Consider the following 7514-nt stretch of genomic DNA (forward strand, 5'->3'; position numbering starts at 1 on the left):
ATAGTCGTAGAAGCAATAGTTGGCGAGACGACAACGATGCTACGATGGAGATCAAGGTGTCAAGCCGGTGACGACGATGGTGATCATGACGGTGCTTTGGAGATGGAGATCAAAGGCACAAGATGGTGATGGCCATATCATATCACTTATTTTGATTGCATGTGATGTTTATCCTTTATGCATCTTATTTTGCTTAGTACGGCGGTAGCATTATAAGATGATCTCTCACTAAATTTCAAGGTATAAGTGTTCTCCCTGAGTATGCACCGTTGCTACAGTTCGTCGTGCCGAGACACCACGTGATGATCGGGTGTGATAAGCTCTACGTTCACATACAACGGGTGCAAGCCAGTTTTGCTCACGCAGAATACTCGGGTTAAACTTGACGAGCCTAGCATATGCAGATATGGCCTCGGAACAATGAGACCGAAAGGTCGATCGTGAATCATATAGTTGATATGATCAACATAGTGATGTTCACCATTGAAAACTACTCCATCTCACGTGATGATCCGACATGGTTTAGTTGATGTGGATCACGTGATCATTTAGATGACTAGAGGGATGTCTATCTAAGTGGGAGTTCTTAAGTAATTTGATTAATTGAACTTTAATTTATCATGAACTTAGTCCTGATAGTATTTGCAAACTATGTTGTAGATCAATAGCTCGCGATGTAGCCCCCTGTTTATTTTTGATATGTTCCTAGAGAAATATAAGTTGAAAGATGTTAGTAGCAATGATGCGGACTAGCTCCGTGATCTGAGGATTATCCTCGTTGCTGCACAGAAGTATTATGTCCTTGATGCACCGCTAGGTGACGGACCTATTGCAGAAGCAGATGCAGACGTTATGAACGTTTGGCAAGCTCAGTATGATGACAACTTGATAGTTTAGTGCGCCATGCTTTACGGCTTAGAACTGGGACTTCAAAAATGTTTTGAACGACAAGGAGCATATAAGATGTTCCAAGAGCTGAAATTGGTATTTCAGACCCATGCCCGAATCGGGAGGTATGAGACTGACAAGTACTCTGCCTACAAGATGGAGGAGAATAGCTCAACTAGTGAGCAAGTACTCAGAATGTCTGGGTACTAAAATCGCTTGAATCAAGTGGGAGTTAATCTTCTTGATAGGATAGTGATTAACAATGTTCTCTAGTCACTATCACCAAGCTACTAGAACTTCGTGATGAACTATAATATGCAAGGGATGACGAAACAATCCCCGAGCTCTTCGCGATGCTGAAATCGGCGAAGGTAGAAATCAAGAAAAGCATCAAGTGTTGATGGTTGACAAGACCACTAGTTTCAAGTAAAAGGGCAAGGGAAAGAAAGGGAACTTCAAGAAGAATGGCAAGCAAGTTGCCACTCACATGAAGAATCCCAAAGCTACACCCAAGCCTGAAACTGAGTGCTTCTACTGCAAAGGAAATGGTCACTGGAAGCGGAACTGCCCCAAATACTTGGCGGATAAGAAGGATGGCAAAGTGAACAAAAGTATATATGATATACATGTTATTGATATGTACTTTACTAGTGTTCATAGTAGCCCCTGGGTATTTGATACTGGTTCAGTTGCTATGATTAGTAACTTGAAACAGGAGTTACAAAATGAACAGAGACTAGTTGAGGGGGAGGTGACGATGTGTATTGGAAGTGATTCCAAGGTTGATAAGATCACCATCGTACACTCCCTTTACCTTTGGGATTAGTGTTGAACCTAAAACAAAATTTATTTGGTGTTTGCGTTGAGCATAATATGATTGGATCATGTTTATTGCAATACAGTTATTCATTTAAGTCAAGGAATAATTGTTATTCCGTTTACATGAATAAAACCTTCTGTGGTCATACACCCAAGGTGAATGGTTTATTGAATATCGATCGTAGTGATACACATATTCATAATATTGAAGCCAAAAGATGCAAGTTAATAATGATAGTGCAAATTATTTGTGGCACTGCCGTTTAGGTCATATTGTTGTAAAGCGCATGAAGAAACTCCATGCTGATGCGCTTTTGGAATCACTTGATGCTTGCGAACCATGCCTCATGGGCAAGATGGCTAAAACTCCGTCTCTGGAACAATGGAGCGAGCGACTGACTTATTGGAAATAATACATACTGATGTATGTGGCCCGATGAGTGTTGAGGCTCGCGGCAGGTATCGTTATTTTCTAACCTTCAGAGATAATTTGAGCAGATATGGGTATATCTACTTAATAAAACATAAGTCTGAAACATTTGAGAAGTTCAAAGAATTTCAGAGTGAAGTGGAAAATCATCGTAACAAGAAAATAAAGTTTCTACAATATGATCGCAGAGGTGAATATTTGAGTTATGAGTTTGGCCTTCATTTAAAACAATGTGGAATAGTTTCACAACTCACGCCACCTGGAACACCACAGTGTAATGGTGTGTCCGAACATCGTGACCGTACTTTATTAGATATGGTGCGATCTATGATGTCTCTTACCGATTTACCACTATCATTTCTTATGCATTAGAGACAGCTGCATTCATGTTAAATAGGGCACCATCTAAATCTGTTGAGACGACACCATATGAACTGTGGTTTGGCAAGAAACCTAAGATGTCTTTTCTTAAAGTTTGGGGCTGCGATGCTTATGTGAAAAAGCTTCAACCTGATAAGCTCGAACCCAAATTGGAGAAATGTGTCTTCATATGATACCCAAAGGAGACTGTTGGGTACACCTTCTATCACAGATCCGAAGGCAAGATATTCGTTGCTAAGAATGGATACTTTCTAGAGAAGGAGTTTCCCTTGAAAGAATTGAGTGGGAGGAAAGTAGAACTTGATGAGGTAATTGTACCTGCTCCCTTATTGGAAAGTAGTTCATCACAGAAATCAGTTCCAGTGATTCCTACACCAATTAGTGAGGAAGCTAATGATGATGATCATGAAACTTTAGATCAAGTTACTAATAAACCTCGTAGGTCAACCAGAGTACGATCCGCACCAGAGTGGTACAGTAATCATGTTCTGGAAATCATGTTACTAGACCATGGCGAACCTATGAACTATGAGGAAGCCATGATGAGCCCAGATTCCGCGAAATGGTTTGAGGCCATGAAATCTGAGATGGGATCCATGTATGAGAACAAAGTGTGGACTTTGGTTGACTTGCCCGATGATCGGCAAGCCATTAAGAATAAATGGATCTTCAAGAGGAAGACGGACGCTGATAGTAGTGTTACTATCTACAAAGCTCGAATTGTCACAAAAGGTTTTCGACAAGTTCAAGGTGTTGACTACGATGAGATTTTTCACTCGTATCAATGCTTAAAGTCTATCTGAATCATGTTAGCAATTGCCGCATTTTATGAAATCTGGCAAATGGTTGTCAAGACTACATTCCTTAATGGATTTCTTAAAGAAGAGTTGTAGAGCAATAAGAAGGTTTTGTTAATCCTAAAGGTGCTAACAAAGTGTGCAAGCTCCAGTGATCCATCTATGGACTGGTGCAAGCATATCGGAGTTGGAATATACGCTTTGATAAGGTGATCAAAGCATATGGTTTTATACAGACTTTTGATGAAACCTGTATTTACAAGAAAGTGAGTGGGAGCACTACAGTCTTTCTGATAAGTATATGTAAATGACATATTGTTGATCAGAAATGATGTAGAATTTTTTGGAAAGCATAAAGGAGAGTTTGAAAGGAGTTTTCTCAAAGAAAGACCTCGGTGAAGCTACTTACATATTGAGCATCAAGATCTATAAATATAGATCAAGACGCTTGATAAGTTTTTTCAATAAGTACATACCTTGACAAGTTTTTGAAGTAGTTCAAAATGGAACAGTCAAAGAAGGAGTTCTTGCAGGTGTTGCAAGGTGTGAAGTTGAGTAAAGACTCAAAAACCCGACCACGGCAGAAAATAAAAAGAGAATGAAAAGTCATTCCCTATGCCTCAGTCGTCACTACAAAAAGAATACACTTCCGTGATGATACGTGTTTGTCATAGTATGTCACGTTTTCTGTCATGCATGTACATCCATGGAGATTTTATGAAAGAATCAAGATAGTCATACCTATGCTATCGTAGAAGTGTTCCATGACATTACCGAAATTATCATCACGGAAGTGTCCACTTCCATGACGATAAATCGCGCGTCATAGAAGTGCTTTCATCAAGGGTGACCGACACGTGGCATCCACCATAACAGTTCGCCGTTAAGCTATCGGGTCCGGTTTTGGATCCGATAACCCGTTAACAGCCTGGACCAATGGGGATTTTCCACGTGTAAAATTCTCATTGGCCAGAGGAAACACGTGTTGGCTCACCGTTGGGACAGATGTCATCCACTCATTGGACAGGAGGCGCCTATGATACGTCGACACGTGGCACGACCCAACATAGGCCCATTCCGGTGAAAAGGCCGGCCCGTTTGACTTGGTCAAAAGGTAACGGGCCGGCCCATGGAAAGCCTGTTAACGGCCTGTTCGTATATCGCCCATTTATGCCCGCTAACTCCCGACCCGCTACGACCTATTGGAATTAAGCCCAGTAGCTTCATCTGGGCTGTCCAATATGATTCTAGCCCGTTGTAACTTCCAGCCCATGTATGGCCCATGATGTCTTTCGGCCCATATGAGGCCCTTTGTAACTCTTGGCCCATTAACGACCCGTGGTGAAACTGGCCCGTAAAGAACAGTGCACCGCTTTATACCCATTAACAGCCCATTATTCCATTGGGCTGTTTCCAACCCGTGTTAACTTTTGGCCTTCTAAGGGCCCATTTATTCTTGGGCTCATTTCCAGAATTCGATTACTTACGGCCCGTTACTAGCCTATTCAGCTTGTGGGCCAAATTCAGCCTGTGGTTACAGTCGGCCTGCTTGTGGCCCGTTAACACGTTGGGCTGTTTTCGTAGCGTCATCAATTATGGCCTATTAATGGCCCGTTATGGTCGGGCCATAAAACAGACGATTTCCACTCTAGCCCGTTTACGACCCATTTTGCGGTCCGTCGTCCACAAACAGTACGGCCCATGTTTGGCGAAACGATTATACGGCCCGTAGAAGGCCCATAGATGAGACGGCCCGTAGAAGGCTCATGGATCCTACGGCCCGTAGAAGGCCCAAGGATCCTACGGCCCGTGGAAGGCCCATGGATCGTACGGCCGGTGGAGGGCCATGGTCACTATGCAGGTAGCAGGACCATGGTCACAACAGTCCATGTGTTGCCATGGTTATTGTGGCCACTAGAAAAACGCGGAAAAAGAACTACAGTGACTACAAGCAAACAACTAGACAAGACAATAAGGAAATAAATAAGCAAGGAACTAACGCTAGGCTATTACGGCTATTACACATATTACATCCACTGGGCATCAAAGTTCGCCACCAGTGCAAATATAGGGAACAAAGCGGCATACTACATACATTGGCCGTCTAAATTGGCCACCGGTGCAAATAAACGCGACAGCAAAACAAGTCCATAACTGAAACAACTTTAGAAGAGCTCAAGAAACATTATCCTAGGTATCGACCATGTTGGCAATAAGCTTAGCAATCTTATTAGCTTTGTCCTGTTTGGTGCTAAAATCCTCTAACGCTTGTTGTTGCACCAGAAAGTATGCATCTGAATGCTCCAGGGACTTCCGCAGTCCTTCCGCTTCTTGTCGCAGAACAGCTGATCAATGTCTTTCAGCTTGTAGTTGAGACTCAAGAAACCGAACTGATTCAGACAGTGAGTTGTATAGCTTGTGCAAGCGGTAGTGGCCAGTAACTCGAACACTAAACCAAGACAGGACTTTGGGGTTGTCTCACTGTCTTCAAGATAGTCTTCCTTAGCTGTTTTATCAGCTTTGTCGGAGACCAACAAGGATGTCTCACTATCCTAAACCTTATCTGCATTACTTCCTTTACCATTGCTTAATAAGGCACTCTTCCCCAATATTCTATCAGCATTCTAAAAGAAGAAACAAGCAAACACATAACAGGTTTAGCATGTACTAGTATATGAAACTCATTTCGGTGAACCAGTTCATTAGTAAGGTGGACAGGATTAAACTACCAAGTCTTCTATTGCCAAGTACTCCCTCCGTCCGGAAATACTTGTCATCAAAATGAATAAAAGAGATGTATCTAGACGTATTTTAGTTCTAGATACATCCCTTTTTATCCATTTTGATGACAAGTATTTTCGGACGGAGGGAGTAGTACATAATAAAAGCATCAAACAAACATATATCTATGTCCTATGGTCACTGCATTGTCTTGCCAAATCAAAATAGAGACACGGTTCAAATCATATCAGTTCAAGACAAAGCAGCACTGAAAGAATACAAAGCATGGGAAACTACACGGCACAACAAGATTCAGATGGGTACCACGGGTCTACATGTACAACAACACTATTGGCTCTGTTGTGATGCTAGTAATGTGCATGATATGAGAAGTCAACTGTATACACAATTGAAATTGAAATCAACAGAGCTATTGATAAGAGCAAACCTGTTAAAGAAACATGCGTGAACATACCTACTGTGCCATTGGAGTTTCGATTGGATCCTTCAATTTAAAAATAAGTTTGTATGAGTGAATACAGTGATACAAGAGCAAAGCAGTATGCATGCTAGCAATGGAATCTTAAATTAGAACAGTTGTTCTTCAGGTTTAAGCACTTGTTCTACATGAACAGAGTACAGTAAGATGCAAGAATATAGTACTTAAAAATAGAAAATGAGCTCATAGACCTTACCACATTCTTGGTTCGGGACCAGTACAGAACAAGGCGTTCCCAGTCATCGTCCAGTAAATGTGTCTCAGGAGAACGTAAGGGAATTTGATGAGTTTCTTTGCCAGTGAAGTACGTTTTCTTCAGGTAATTCCGATACTGCCACCAAGCATTCTTGAAGATAGCAGAGGTATTAGCACAGGTTACCTCATCCTGAGTTTCCAAATCGGTCCTTCTCTATAGAGAAAAATGGGAAAATTTGCTGTATTATAACCATCATGGAGGTAGAATGTGTGGGACAAAGCAAAGTAATTGCCATGAATAACATTACTTACACATAAGCCCTGGACAAACACCTACAACTGGCATTGTCCTTCATCTTCAGTATAATATTTCCAAGATGGGAAGATACGCACATAGGATTTAACAACATCAAATGCGATAGATGCTGAACTACGACTGGCTGGTTGTGCTTCCTCCACAGGAATAGGCATACTAACTGGTGTAGCTGGGGGTCGCCGTGGTAGTACTGACCCTTTGGGCACTGGAGCTGCCTTACTAACTGCTCTTTTTGGGAGCTCTGTGGTGGAGATGGTGATGTGTCAACATGAACTGGGTTACTATCTGTTGGGGTTGGGGTTAGATTGGGTGAAGCTGGTTCTCTGTCCATCGCAGTAGGGGTACAATCTGTGAGAGTCTGGGTTATGTGTGGTAGGGCTGGTTCTCGTGCATGTACAACCGGGGTGCTATCTCCACCAAGAGGTAGCACTGTTTTATTTGAAGACCGTGTTTTTACTCTGCTAGATA

This window comes from Triticum aestivum, chromosome 4D (genome assembly GCF_018294505.1).
Source record: "Triticum aestivum cultivar Chinese Spring chromosome 4D, IWGSC CS RefSeq v2.1, whole genome shotgun sequence".
Lineage (NCBI taxonomy): Eukaryota > Viridiplantae > Streptophyta > Magnoliopsida > Poales > Poaceae > Triticum > Triticum aestivum.